Here is a 17,059-nt window from a genome sequence, read left to right as displayed (position 1 = left end):
TCTTATTTAAATCTTTTCATAAAAAAGTTGTTTCGTTTCGTGAAAGCAACCAAACATAGACGATCTACTTTCGATTTCAAAAACTACAAGAAAATACAATTTAATGTTTCGCCGATTTGTTTATTTCTCGAAAAATAAGAATTAAAATCATTTTTAATATCTGTAGTAACTAAACAAACCAGTAGGAGCTTCTTCTTCCGATAATTTATCCGTTTACTGACTGCAAAATTCATGTGTGTGTGTAGAAAAACACGCAAAGATTATAGAAATCATACGATGCGTGTATACGTTCAATGTGGGAGAATTAAGGCTGATCGGGATCGGCTATGTTACCTAACGCATCCAGACGATTCAGATTTTGTTTTTAAAAAAGCATTGTGTGCATTTCTGTAATTTTATATACGTTTTTATACGCTTAGAAATTATTAGACATGCGTATTTGCATTATTTCTATACGTAATTAAATTTACGCTAATACGTATCTTATCTGGAGCCCTGTGGAACTATTTTTTGTCTTTCGCTGGATGTTACGCAAGCTTTGTAAGCCTGCGCAATTCATAAAATGCACATTTATGCTTAATGAGTTACATTCGAGTATTGCACAATTACAAGTCATAAATATGATAGATTACATCGGATATTGGTCATAGCAAAGGGAATTCACACAACTTAACTTCATTCATGCAGTGAACTGTTTGAAGTTTGAGAAATCTAATGGAACTACATCCCTTCACTGTGTTATTTGGTCCATTTAGACTTAGAGAATCGCTGGATAGCAAGGACTCGTCAAAACGATTTCATCGTTTAGCCGACTCAAAAATTGTGTAACAATATTTCAGATACGTCTCAGAACATACAAATTAACATACTTTACATGAAGTATTCGCAAGGAAACGGTCTACCTCCATTGATGTGATAAAAATACAAAAGTGTCATGATGACCCTGGATCGATCACTTGAATAATACTAGCTACATAGACAAGTGTAAGAGATCAGGTAAGAAAGTGAAATATAAGTAAGCATTGGACTCTTTACCCAGTTGTGTGAACATGTTTTAAATGTCAAAATGCTAAAATAAGTCACATTCATGGTCACTGAAAGTCAGTGTTAAGATCGGTGTGCAAAACTGTATACGTCGTCCAAATTTCAAGGCTGTATCTTAAAAAACCAGAAAGTAGGTCAGTAGGTCAAAGTCACGGTCAAGTTAATTACTTGGGGTCATCAGGTAATTATACGATTAAACAGTCTAGGAAATATGATCAGATAATTTTAGAAGTAGTCTTTCCTATATAACTCATATAAAATCTAAGTGACCCCGGGGCAGGGCTTTAAATGGATCCTGTGTCATGATTTGAACAATCCTAGTAAAAGATCACTAGACAATGCCACATGTAAAATATCTAAGCTCTATGCCTCTCGGTTTCAGAGAAGAACATTGTTTTATGTTCTTCCTATAGAATTCAAATTCAAGTGACCAGGGGGTGGAACCAATATTGACCCTTGATTCATAACTTTAACAATCTTGGTAAAAGGCAACTAGACAATGCCACATACCAAATATCTAAGCTCTACATGTACAGGTTTCAGATAAGAAGCTTTTTGAAATTTACGATATAGTCATACAGGGAAAGTTAGCCCCGCCCCCTGCCGGCCATTTTTTTTAACGAAATAGAATGGCTTAAGCAATGTTGGTAGAAAGTCACTTAGGGATCATTTCTACAAAATATTTTCGAAATCCGGCTAACAGTTTCTGAATAGAAGATTTTTAAAGATTTTCCTTTCGGTTGCCATAGCAACCACATTTCTAAATGGACTATAATTCTTTGTGTAATTTTAAAAGGGGGTACCCAAGAATCATTTCTGTGAAGTTTGGTGTAAATCTGCTTAGTGGTTTGGAAGAAGAAGATTTTTTGAAATTTACAATATAGCCATTGAGGGAAAATAAGCTACGCCCCCCTGGCGGCTATGTTTTTCACCGAAATAGAACGGCTTAAGCAATGTTGGTAGAGGGTCACCTAGAGATCATTTCGAAACGAATATTTTTGAAATCCGTCTAACAGTTTCTGAGTAGAAAGAATTGCCTTTCGGTTGCCATGGCAACCACAGTTCTGAATGGATTTTAATTCTTTGGGGAATTTTGAAAGGGAGCCACCCAAGTATCATTCCTGTGAAGTTTGGTGTAAATTTTCCCAGTAGTTCTGAAGACGAAATTTTTTATAGAAATTGTTGACGGTTGCATGACACACGCCGGACCTCAAGCGGTCACAAAAGCTCAACGTAAGGCTTTGACTCAGGTGAGCTAATTAATGGTTGAAAAGGGGCATGGTAGCGAATATGTTTACGAACAGTATTATATACAAATAAAAATATGCATGTAGGCATATGGGAAAACAGCTATATTATCTATAAAAACTTAGATTGATAGCCTCAACTGGATTGCGTATATAAAAGTACTTGAATAATCACCCAAAAAAGAATTAAGTATTTTACTTGTCTTCGTTTAGATTTTATTAACTATAACAATTGCCGTTTGGCAGCTGTAAAACGTCTGCATGTATTTAGATGCAGTGTTGTTATATTCACTGGCTCCTTTAGTATAACTGATTTCATTCATATGTAAAACACGAAACACGATATGTTAAAGTACCAGAGAACATTTCCTCTAATCCATGTACAAGCATAACAAATGATTACATGTATCAGTTAAACAATCCCTAGATACAAATGTCGCTACATTACCAGAAAACAACTGAAGATTCCAAGAAATTCTTCCCGCTAAAACTAGAACGTATCAAAAGCTCAAGGGGATATGTTCAACCTTTCAAGAATCAGTTACAAATCTCCATTTCTTAACACAAAATATGTCAAAACTTGGAAAATATACCAATCAAAGGATATACATTATTACATTCAATTTGTTGAGGCTGAAAATATATTAGATAACAAAGATATTTATCCTCACAGACTTTATATTTTTATGCAATCACATGAAGCCATTTGTTTTCATACTGAAAGAAACTCACTATTCCCCCTGTCAAATGCGTTTACGATTTTTATGTTTCTAAATTAAACTATCATACAGAACAGCAAATTTTAGTCTACACGAAAGTCTTCGTACAATTATATATATATTTTCAACGCCCGACTCAGCAAAACACAACAATAAATAAATCTATCGTGAATTCTGTAGAAAAAGACAATACATTGACCCAATGGGCTCTAACCTCAACTCATAACCGACATTGGTACAGTATTTGCAGATCGGGCTGCTGAATAACTTGCTATTCCCTAGAATGCTTGGACTAACGAAACCGTCAAAACACTTTCATGCCATGGCCGAGTGGTTAAGGTCGCCGACTTCAAATCACTTGCCCCTCATCGATGTGGGTTCGAGCCTCACTCGGGGCGAGGAATCCTTCATGTGAGGAAGCCATCATCTGGGGTGTTCCTCCACCATTAAAGCTGGAAAGTCGCCATATGACCTATCATTAAATAAAAAAAAAAGAAAAAAAAAAGACATTCATGCCATACAGTCTTGCAATAAACATATTGCTTTGTCATTCTGATGCTTTTATCAGGAAGACTTTTTTGTGCTTTGATTTCTGTATATCTTTTGGGAGTCTCAATGTTTGAATCCAAGCCTTTGAAGTCTTTCAAACTGGACAAACAGTTTGACCTTTTATTTTTTTTGTAAGCAGAATCTGACGTCTTAAATAAAGCTTTGAACTGCATAACAGTATTACGTAAAATCTTACACAAATTAAAGTGGCTATGTTAATAAGTTATTATACGTTTTACCTATTTCTATGAAAAGTTATTATAAGGAGTGGACATTTTGTAATTGCCTGTTCCAAGGCGGTGCTCTAGAGTGTTCCTCATTCATAATTGTGTTTGTTTGTTACTGTTGCTTCAATTAGTGAGTTCGATCCTAGGGCGGGGCGTATGTTCTCCGTGACTATTTGATAAACGACATTGTGTCTGAAATCATTAGTCCTCCACCTCTGATTCATGTGGGGAAGTTGGCAGTTACTTGCGGAGAACAGGTTTGTACTGGTACAGAATCCAGGAGCACTGGTTACGTTAACTGCCCGCCGTTACATGACTGAAATACTGTTGAAAAACGGCGTTAAACCCAAAACAAACAAACAAATGTTTCAATTATTACATTCATTTGTGTTTACTTATATACATGTGATCAGCCTTTGGCACGTGTATACATTAACACACTCCCATATTACCACGTGCCGCTGTGTTATTTGAATGTGTTGAACTTCTTTTCTTGTTTTATATAGTAAAATCATAGCAAAGGGGCATAAGAAATAAGCGTATACGCATTGAAAATATTAAACTTTAGCCATTTCTGAAAACGCACGGCCATTTTGTTAAATTAAAATTATCCCACATAAGTTTCGTCTTTGACGACATTTTAGAACCAGACTGTTTCGTCATATGTATGACCATTACAATGTCAAAAGTCAACCAAGAACTGTCTTAAAGTTCAAATGATGTAATCCCAAACAATACTTCGTGGCCTATAAGAAATTGTTAATGACAACGAGTGGTTTACACAAGTGCTTGTTTACACTCCGGGAAAATGTAAGTATTTGAAAACACTGTAACGTAAGTATGAAACACTAGTACATACCGTTATTATCGGTGCCAGTATCCTGTACTTGTATCATGTAACTATTTACATTGTAGGTACATAAAGGTTGCAAGAATGTCAAAGTTTAAGATAAATATTAATTACCTTTGATTTTTAGTGTACATTAACTTACAAGTTGGATTCATTTGCGTCTTACCTTCAGCCATATATTAAAACATTTATTAAAATTCCAACACATAGTCCAAGTTTACAAGTTAATGTTTTTTATTGTGACATCCTCACTTGTATCAGCTAATGTTTTAAGAGTTTGGACAGTGAGAAAGAATATATTAGAAGATAATTTGGAATAATCAATCAAGCAAATTAACAGCAAACTTGGTTCAACTGAGTCTGTTCATGAACGCTGTAATGAAAAGTGTAACACTCCTTCCGCCCCACACTTCACCTCCATCAAACCCCTTGACATTGACTTGAGCTAAACTCTATTATACGGTTATACTCTATAATCTGAAAGCATCGGAATAATTATGATACCATTGAGCCTCTTGTTCCTAAGCTTCTTGTCCTGAACATTTTTCATGCATCACACCTCTTGGATACTAGCACATCATAATTTTTGGGCGTTCTGTTTCTGGATTAATATGGTAAGGGTGTAGCGAAGAAGATATAAAATCACGGCAGTACTTCATTAAATGTGCTCAGATCTTATTCTTATCATACACATATATTTGACATATTTTTTGTTAAAGTGCTTCACCTTATAGAACATAAAAATGCAAATTTCCAATGTCACAATCATTATGCTAAAACTTTTTTTTTCAGTATTGTCAGATCCAATCTGTTTAGAATATAGATTTGGATCGGATAGGCAAATTAAAATCAGTTGATTTTTTTTTCTTTTCAATGATTATTTATGACGAGTTTTAAAAATAACAGAAACTGATCTTTCAAAATTTACACACATAATTGTACCAAAAATAGTAAACTAGAGGAATTTTTTGAAACATGTTTTATGTACACCGTAAAACTAGAGGAATACGACGATCGTATAAGTACATCACCACGCGTACACAATGTAATTTCGTACAGTCATACCCTTTGTGGAACTGTTCCAGTAAATTGAAATTCACATGTAGGTTATTACTTAATTCTCAGCCATCGGCCTAATATTGCCTCATAACTGGCGGGAAAACGTATATGTATGAGTTTCTTTCCATATCTAATGTGTGTAAAGACGTAGGCCCTGTAACAAATAGCAGATAATGCAATAATATATAAGATATGTTTCGTACGATATCTAGAGACAGGAAGAGTATTGTCATTTCTAGAATCGAGAAAATGCAAAGCGGCTTATTATTCTATTTTCAGTATCTATGCATAATTCATTTGCAGTCCTTTTCTACCATCTCATCATATGTATTAAAATTCCTTTTAGAAACTCATTCCTGTAGAAGTGTAACATATATTATGTTTTCATAATCATAAGCGCTAAGATCAAATTCGAATGCTGGTGCTTTCTGAAAGGCCATTCTATTATCATTACACTAATAAACAGTTTGAAAAAAAAGAGTGTTTGGGGCATGATAATTTCTAAACTTGACATTTGACCCCATTTTTACCTTAAAATAACCTGTAACTAGGCTGCGGCAACTTCCTCGTATTTCTAGAATTGATCAATATTTCTTATTTCAAAATTAGCATGACTGTCAGCATTAAAACACTTTGCGATCAGAGATCACTTTATATAGACAGATTATAATCATGATAATGAATATGTCCATTGTTCTGACAACTCCCTCCTGTCCCTCGAAGGCATACCCGAACAAAGAAACTAAACATTATAACACTGAAACTATATATCGTTTCTAAGGCAACATAGCTACCACTAAAGCCACCCAACGTGATTTTGACGTGATATATCAAATAAAAAAAAACACAATTTGCGACAACCTGATTTTTAGTGTTTCTCTTCATTTATGAATAATTAATTATTTTCAACATCTTTCTACGAACAATTTAACACGGTTCCTATAATATTCCAGAGTTGCTAATTAATTGTGTCAACTAACTTGGGTGCGCTGATCAATATGGGTCCTTTTCAATTCTCATTCTGTGTCTTGATGTTATTGTCTTCTGGCTCTGAAACGCGTGTCGTCAGCTATGCTTTCGTAACTACTTTAAAACGACATACCACTAATATATATTGTTTTCTTCTGGACATTGTTCAGTAAGCCTTATGCAGCATAACAATTGTCTCCATTCAAAAGACAATATTTTTGCTTATCTCCGTTCAACATTGATTTTCAAACAATGACCTACACAATATAGCTACGTTATCACGTTTACATTTTACGCAAATATTCACCCGGTTTAGAAAAAAGTAGCTTGGAAATTGCAAAACAGGAAAAGGAACACAAATGGACAAGATTACATCAAATGACTCTGGCATGGCTCATTATTTGTCTTCAAACAACGCGTTTGATATATCAACAAACATTTCGTTATCTGCATTATATAACATTCTCAATATTTTTGCTGATATGTGAAAAAGAGATTACTTTTCAATTATTTATTGAACACCGCCATAACTGAGATATTGTAACTGTATTGTACTTTTTGTAACTGTGGCACCACCGAAGTGTATTCAATCCATCGATTTCAAATGGTTTTATGTAGACGTCATTTTATTATGAAGAATAGCAAGTAAACAAAATAGTAAGAGTTACAAAGTCATTACCTTAAAGCCTTAAAGCAAACAGTGACTTCTCAAAGATCAATCGCATCAAGGAACAGCTCAAAATAATCTCGAAATAAGCTGCTGTTATATGGTGAAAGCTTCTTGACACTTAAATGTTCTGAATATTCTAAGCTATATAGAACACTAAAATGAATAATGATCTTCATATCTTGATCTTGTTCGTCATTTTATTATGGGGACTAGTAAGTAAACAAAATAATAAGAGTTACAAAGCCATTACCTTAAAGCAAACAGTGACTTCCCAAAGATCTATGGTATCAAGGAACAGCTCAAAATAACCTCGAAATAAGCTGCTATTATATGGTAAAAGCTTCTTGACATTTAAATGTTCTATATTCTTTAATTATTCTTAGCGAGAAGTTATTTACAAACTTCGTAGGACTCTAATTCTTGTCAATTTTCCAACTGTATTTGAAAACAAATTTTTTATTTTAATTATTAGCTTGTGTGATGTTTACAAAAAAGACAAAATCAAGGTATTGACTTCACATGATTGCCAGTGTCGGCGTAGGTGTTGGATAAGCGTTTAGTTTCGTCCATTCTTTTCTCACAATTATGAGTAACTGCAGCTTTGAAACATGCTCGTTAATATCATTTTATGAAGTAGTAGACCAATAAACCATACATTTCTTTGTTAACGTTTTGTTTAAGTCCACTAATAGGTTTGGTTCTGCAACTTCGTAAACGTCTTTATCATTATAAGGCAAGTACGTAGACCAAGAATAAGAACTCTACCTTGTGTTTGGACAGAACCCTTCATATAAATAGAAAATGGAATGTCATTGTTAAATCTTTCGTTAACTCCTCTAATTAACAAAATATGAGCTTTAGCCTTGAACCTTTGTACACTTGCTTTTTGGGGAAAGTACAATAACTTTACCTTGCAATTTGACAAAATATTAAAATTATTCAGAAAGTCGGCATTTCCTTTTTCGCTATTGTGTCCACTTGTCTTAAATATTATAGCTTTAAAATGTTTCTCATCTTTTAGTCATTGGTACGTGTGTACAAAGACAAACATTATCGCAACTTATCACAAATATTCGAGAAATATTAGATATCGCGCTTTCAGATTTTTCACCGGTCTTCAATGTACCGTAATTTCGATTACAAATAAAGATGTTCTCGCATTATGTTGGAAAACACATACACATGACATAAGTCAATTGTTTAATATGCGAGTAAATAAAAGAAACACAGAAATCGAATTTTCAAACCACGATCATACCAGACCCTTTTGCCACCTCTTGTTATTCATTAACTAAGAACATCACTTGATGTTTTTGTATTCAATATATTAACGATATATGGCCTAACTGAATTTATCTTTTGTCAACAAATATTAAGTACAAGGCTTTTTCGACTTTTATAGCATAGTGATCATTGACAGTACAGAACTGAAGACGTATCAATACAGTCCAAGTAGATGTCAACAGTCAAAACTATCATCTGGAAATATAAAACCTAAATTGCTTGCAAAATAATGTGTAATGTTTTTATATACACTGACAACGAATTTTCTAAACTTGAAAGTAATTGTTAACTCTTTTTAGACTACTTTTCTAATGTATTTGCAATCTGTATTGTATTTCAAGTCACAATAATATTCAGACGAGTGTTTCAGCAGATATACAAAAATGTACGTCAGAAGAAATATCATATTATAAGTTCACGTTTATCATAGAAAACTAGAATGTAATTTGTTATATAAAATGAATTGTGACAGTAATGTCTATAATACGAGGGGCGTTCAATATGTAATGTTACTCCGTATGTAGTTCCGTAACCGCTGGTTATTTTTAGATGCGGTTTTAAGCACATTATAGAGCAATATATTGGGAACACAATGATGTATAAATTATAAAAATCGGCAGGTTCAAAGTAAAAATATAATAATTTTAGTGAGGTGTACTCAGGTATACTAGAACATTAATATAATTGTGGTTTGTCCTGGGCATCGAGAGTCTCAGAAAAATAAAATAACTTGTAAAATCACAAAATTCTATCATTTTTCTACGAGGTACAGCAATTTGTGATGCGTTTGCGTTTGTTTTAAACTATTTGTTGCAGTTTTAATTTTACAACACAACTAAAAAATCTAAACTCGAGGTTGATTCCATGTGGAATGGGTGTTGAGAGCGATTAATCAAAGTTGTAAGAACTAGTTTCGCAATCGAGAATTAAGGTACTAGTATCAACTGAAAATACAAGAATTTTTTAAACGGTGATTATCGCGCCTGACAAAATTGCAGAGGCTTATTGTACTCACCTTATAATTTTTCGAGTAAAACTATACACACTCAATTTGAAACTGTTATAAACTTTTTTACTTTAGTTTTCATATGTTTTTGTGAAGATCATGATTTGTTTTATCTGTTTAAACTGAAAATTTAACTATAGTTCTAGTTGTTGAATACTAAAATCAAGGAATTACATATTACAATCTCAATATTTTGGACATAAAATTGTCTAGTATACCCGAGTACACCTCATTCAAATGATTATAGTTTAACTTTGAATCTACCAATTTTTATAATTTATATATCATTGTGTTGCTAATAAATTGCTCTATAATGTGCCGAAAACCGCATCTAGAAATAACAAGTGGTTACCGGACTACATACGTAGTAACATTACATATTGAACGCCCCTCGTACATTGTTGATACCGCAAAGTGTCAATTGTTTATACCAAGTAGCACACTCAGGCATTTAAAAAGATCAGGCGTTTGTTTTAAAGGTATCTATATCTTACAAATAACAGTTTATTTTAAATATTCAATTTAAAGTTAGAAACTCCTCCCCAGGTGGATTTAACTTGACTAATTATATAAACTAAATGTGTTTGTAGAACTACATTAACCATGTCATATAAAACAGTCATTTTGTTATAAAAAGAGACCTTTCTCAGTATTGCTACTTGCAGTTCACATACTGTGCTTAGCTTCACAAGTATTAGGTGTGTACTGAACAACATGTTAATTTTACTTTGATGTAGAAACAATAAAATCTTCTTTTGTTAAAGGCTCCATAAGCAAGGGTTGTTACAATTGACGCTAATTTCAGGTGATAAAAGTATCAATTTTAGACCAACAAGAATGACATTCTAACAGATCTTAGTAACTGACATTATATTATACACACTCTCCGTAGTAAATGATATACCTGTGCTAGCAAACAAAAGTTAAAGATGCTCTTAAAGCCTTAGAATACAACAGAAAGTTTGCATAAGGAGATCATTTAGATCGCCTTTTTGAATGTTAGGTTTGTAAGCCAGATGTAGTATATCCCAACCGTAAGACATGTAAATATGGCTTAAGTGATCTTACTGCATGTACATTTGTACCAGTGATCTAATATGTACGTAGAGTTCTTAGAATCATGAAATGGGACAAAGTCACATTGAAATGTTAATAATTAAATGAAGCAGCTGGATATCGTTTTGAAATGACCAACTGAACAGAGCAAGACCTTACAGAGGCTAGTTGCAAGTGATTCAACGTGCATGATCTTAAACAGCGGACGAAGGATGTACAGAAATAATACTGAATACTTTCTTTAACTCAATTAATACGAACAGTAGTGGAAAATTATTGATATAAAATCTGCTAGCAGTAATAGAAATGTATCTACCAAATATCATCTTTTTATTAAGTTTCATACATACATGCATATTATACAAAATTGGTGACGCAAAAAAAAAACCCTGACCTTCCTACTTATTTAAACAATATATAATCATGAATGAACAGAGTATTACATTAGTTGTTAAAACCTTAACTTTCACTTTTAGATTTAATTAGCGTTAGTTGTAGATGAGAAAAATGAGAAAATGAGTTTGTTTTATTAATTTTAACCAGGTATGTGGATCTCTTTGTTGTTTTTCGAGCTTAAGAAACAGAAAAAGTCCGATTTATTAACACTTTTTTTCAATAGCGATTTTTGTGTTAGACTAGTGTCATTAAATGCAGAGGACTGGTAATAATCACCATTTATGGTCTAAAATTCGTCGCCGGAATAGAAAATGTCTCGATATTAAATATACTTGAGGAATTACACTGAAGAGTAAGAGCGATCTATAGTAATTTGGACTAGAATCCGACAAACATTAATTTGTGTCTCCCAATGTATCATCATTTATCCACATATATCGGAGAAGTGTAAAGTTAATGTTGTCTAATTCTATATCATTACATGTCTTTAGACAGTGTGGCAATGTTCTGATTTAAGTATGAGAAGTTTCTACAGAGCAGATAATCATAAGCCTCGATTACAAATGTGTATATGTGTTAATATTGCTGTTTTTCCTCAGCGTCATGACTAGTAACATATGTCACGTGTTATTTTGTGAGATAAACAATAATTGTAACATCAGCATTTTCAAATAACGTCTCCGTATTTGTTTTCAGCATTAATCAATTACATTTTTGTGGAAACATATACTACCCTCTCCGTGTTTGCAACAGGGAATTCTAATCCACATATTGACATAGTTACCGTGACACATGTTCTGCATAAATGTGTTTGTCTTCTTTTTCACGCTTCAGCTATTTACTAGATACAGTTTTTCAATAAAAAAGAGGCATATCTGGATATCAAAATGGACAGATGCGATGTTAAGGCAGATTGTTTTCAAACCTCTTGTAATTTCCTTTGAGACCCAGAAAATGTTTAGTGTTAGGCATACATAACTCTTTTGGTTATATTGTGCATGAAAGGATTACCAGACGACTCTCACAAAATTTGTATCATAATGATGCAAGCTAAATTCTGTAGAAATAACCTCTTAATATAATTTGGAACTGCAATATTGTGTTTCATGTCAAAAATCGTTTTTACGTTATTGTTAGACAAACACAATCAAATGTAAAAATTATTATTATTAAATGCTCAAAATTCAATTTAAGTCTTTGTACAAACATTAAACAATCGCTTAGCACACAACACGCACACAACAGGCAGAAACATGTGACGATGGTGTTATCTATATATTGAACGCATATGCTGACTGTGCACTTGATTAAGGTATTTGCATTCTACCAGATGGCATAAAATATCAACTAGGTATCATATCATTTTTTAAACAATCCAAGCAGAAAATATTGAGCGGATTTGAAAGGACTTCCTAACCATCGTAGATTTATCTTGTTGTCAGCAGGTATTTGATTTATTTTAATTGTGTGTAGATATTATTTGAACTCTTTCCGTTTTAATCACGTTCAAAAATATTTGCAGACGTTTACTCAAACATATTTATCATAATTTACATACGCCTCATTTAAATTTCTCTCCTTCTGCTAAGCATTACAAAAAATGCTAATATCAATGTATCAATGTCATGTTTTTGAAAGTAAAAATCATATGTCTTTAATACAGGAAGTGCTGAAGTACGGAAGAGAATTAGTGCCAGGTGGGTGTTATCTATTTTCAGTTCATAATTTACGAGAAAGTTTGGCTTACTACATGTTACAACCATACATGGACGTATATGTACAGGTCATGTGCAGGATCAGACATCTTAAGTAAACTAAGAGGGTCATACATGTCATACTTCGGTCTTTGTTCACATTACAACAATATCACTATAATTTCAGTCCGAAGTGTTTTTCAATCAAGGACTGTTAGGACATTGCTACCATTCGAGAGCAATATCGGATATCATAGGCAAATCTAGCGTTGAGGGCAGTCAAAGAAGGCTAACGGATATTGTTCGAACATTAAATATTTCATTACTTTGACTATATCTTGTTATGTTTAGACTCTTGTTCAAAGCCTTGCATTCAGGGTACCTACAAGTACCTTATATAAATATGCTGGCAGATGTATCCATTGTATGTTGTTTGTTTCTACATAAGAGTCAGTAGAATGTCTTCCAGTCTCAGAAAATTTAGAGGAAACTGTAACAAACCTATTCATTAACCTTTCCGATATTTGCTAGCCGGACGAATGTTTTAATATTGACGATATTGGGGCAAGAAAAATTTGTAATTTCGATATGTCGAAATTTCGAGAAAGAAAGTCTTACTTTCAGGATAGTATATCACAATTTCGTGTTCATAAATAACACCCACCTGAACTAATGCTCTTCCATACTTCAGTCTTGTAATAAAGGCATGTGTTGGTTTTGGTTTACTAAAGAAATAATTGCACGTCACATTGTACGGTACATTTTTATTAAAAAGACTGAAACATCAGACTTACTAATCTCGTGATTTTTTTCTGTCTAAAACAAAAATGCACAAATAACTTTGACTGGTTTTGCAATTTTACTTTGGGATTGGGAAAAAGTAGCAAATAGAGTCACGTTTCCTTTATGCCATGGTATATTTGAATTCTAAGGCCACTAAAAATGCATTACCAAAAATACATACTCTGCTTCTGCATCTACTTTTTGCTAATACGAGGAAGCCGTACAGTCATATAATGAGTCTCACTTCTTAAATTGAATGTTTGATTGAGATGTTTTTGTCAGAAAGACATTTTTATTGTTTTGATTTCTTTATATCGTTTGGGAGTCTCAAAGCTTGAATTCCTGTCTGAAAGGTTTGAAGTCATTCCTCTAATATGTTTTATACTGGACAGACACTTTACTTATAGATTCTTAGACCTTTTGTTACTGTTGTAAACATTTCTTGACGTCTAAAATGAAGCTTCAAACTGTATAATATGGTTATGTAAAACGTTACTATAAGTTTTACTTATATTTCTGAAAAAATATCTGAAATGACGTCTGATGGCATTCATGGTAATGCTGGAAAGCCATGTGCAATGTCAGCACCTTAAAAAATAATCAAAAGTACCTTCTTAAGGTAATATAGAGCCAATAAACTCCTCGGTACTGTTCCAAGGCGATACCCTGCCGTGTTCCTTCGTCTTTTAGTTTATACATAATTTATTTTAGGTCGATTGTGGAGAAAGTTCTACAACTTATATTAATCACTCTCGACACCTCATTCCTGATGGAATCCATCGCCACGAGGGTATGAGAGAAGGGGCAAGTTCCCTTTAAATGCTGAGCGTCAAGCAAGGGAGCTACTTGTTCCTTTTTTAACGTCTTTGGTACATGTATGACGCGGCCTGGATCGAACCCACGGCCTCCCGCACTCGAAGCGGACAATCTACCACTAGGCTATCTTTTGTTTGTATGTGTTTGTTACTGTTACTTACATTCATTTGTGCTAACGTATACATGTATTCAGCTTTTGATACGTGTATACATTGACAAATCCCCATATTTTCCATGTTTCTGCGTCTTTTGAATGTTTGAATTGTATCATTGTTTATAGTAAGTTCACAGGAAAAGGGCATATGAAACAAGTCTATACACGTTCAAAATATGAGTGTCTCTCCATTTCTAAAAAAAGCCGAACAATTCTGAAATAGTCATACGTACAGGCGTTTTGTTTAAGGCTTTCTTTATTATGTTTCCTCTTCAAAGGCTTAACGTTTTTAGAAACAGACTGTATCGCAAAATGTATTAATATTACAATGTAAAAAGTCAACCAAAAATTTGCAAATTTCTTTTACATTTCATTTCGGTGGATCGTACATGTACATCAGGTTGTTCGTGTAGGTATCTATATATTCATCTATATCTTTCTTGAAGTATGTTTTGCAAAGTATTTCCGGTTGTTTATAATTAATTTGTTTTTTCTCATTTAACGTTAAACCATTGAAAGGCAAGTACGTAGGCCAATATCATAACAGTAAAGTACATGTATTTCGTCAGATTTATGGCCCGTCATGTACATGATGTAATAGAAAATTAGAATTTCGTAGTTAAATCTTTTGTTACGTCCACTATTTTTCAACTAAATTTGACCTAGAGCTTTGAATCTTTGTACACTTGGTTATTATTTTATTAACAGGTAGTAAGTAGGTCAAGAAGAAAAAAATTACTTTCCGTTTGGACAAAATTATGGAATTACTTAAAAATCAGTATTTCATTTTTCGTTATTGTGTTAAAAATCTTTGTTTAGGTCCATTTGTCTTGAATACTACAGTTTTAAAACTGTCTTCGTTTTTCATCGTGTGTACCATTACTCTCGTTGCATTTTGCCTGATACCAAGCTCTTACAGACGAGATTCATCACCTAAAGGTGGTGCTATTGTTACAGAAGAGGTAGATCCGCACCAGCTACGGATTCCGAAGCAAAACAAATGTTACGTCTCAAGCATTTTAACAGATGGACCTTTGGAACAGGTCTCCAATTGAGGCAGCTCTTTATGACCCCTGGGATTGATAAATAAATTTTGATACTACAGACCTGTTTTAGTCGGTCTTTAAAGGTTAATATATTTTTTTGTGTCCACATTTCTGCGAATGCATTTAATACAGGCCTATATGGTCTTGTATGTTTGCTATTTATATAGTTTTGTTCGAGCAATTTGAGGTTTACTTTTCGTGGCTGCTGTCCATTTTATATATATTAAGGGCATTTTTATTTATACTGTCTGTAACTTAGAAGCATTGTTGTTGAAAGAGTTAAAAGTGAAGTTTGTTGGGTTAAATTCCCCGCTTATTTTGCCTCTAACCGTTCTAATGAGGTATTCCGCTATGTTACTTTATTTGTTTGTTTTACTCGTGTTGTCTAAAAGTAATTAATATATAAATTTGTCTATGCATTTTGTGTAAATATCAGTCATTTACATATTCATAATTCACTGATGTAGTGTTTCGGTTTTAGGGGGCTGCGTTCAAAATAGTCAAGTATGTTTGATTCTATTAAAAATAGTAATAACAGATAGGTAAAGTGTAATTAACAAGTGTTGCTTGTGATCATTATTGCAACGTATCATATATCCTCGAAAAATATAACCGCGCTTTCAGCCCTTTCACGGATTAACTGACATTTCAGGTACAAATAAAGATGCTTTTGAATTATGTTTTAAAACACATACGGATGACGTAAGCCGAACTCTAGAAATTTGAGTAGATAAAAGCACAATAATTATATAAATGTTCAAATCAGGATACCATACGATTTTGCCACTGTTTGCTATTATTTATTTTATTTAAAACATCATTTGGGGGTATGATTGTTTTACTATGTTCCATTAGCCAATGAAAACAATTGTATTACCTTGAAGATTGTAAGGAATAGAAATGTCTCACTTCGATTGGCCCGAACTATTGAAACAGTTCTACCGTTAAGTTAATGATTGTTTGACACTGCCGAATTATTATTATTTCTTTACAGAATTCTTATTTGAGCTTTAATATAGATATAAAACGTCATACATCTATCAGAAATTTCTGCTTTAGATATCTAACAGATACATCATTCAATAAAAAGAAACACGTTATTAGGCACTTTGTGTGACACCAGATTGTTAGAGATGAAAGGGTGTCGGTAATTCCAGAGCGGTATTACCAAAATACTAATTCATTCAAATCCAGTTGATGATGTTTGTTTGACACTAATCAGTTAAGTCCTGTACTCAATTTATGTACGTCATCTGACCCTAGATATTTTGCCAACATCTTTATCTTGTGTCAACATGTATTAGGTAACAAGGCCTTTTCGTACAATAGATCAATTATACTAAGTATACAGGTTCTTGATCTCCGACGGTATATTAGCGATTTTCCCGGATGATGTAGCAATGTAGTCCAAGAAAATGTCAAAAGACAAAACTATCATCTTGAAATATAAAATCTGGATAGCTTGCCAAATAATATATGAAAAGTTTTCA

The sequence above is a fragment of the Mercenaria mercenaria genome, chromosome 2 (assembly GCF_021730395.1).
Source record: "Mercenaria mercenaria strain notata chromosome 2, MADL_Memer_1, whole genome shotgun sequence".
NCBI lineage: Eukaryota > Metazoa > Mollusca > Bivalvia > Venerida > Veneridae > Mercenaria > Mercenaria mercenaria.
The sequence above is the reverse complement of the archived record's forward strand: the minus strand, read 5'-3'. Positions refer to the sequence as shown.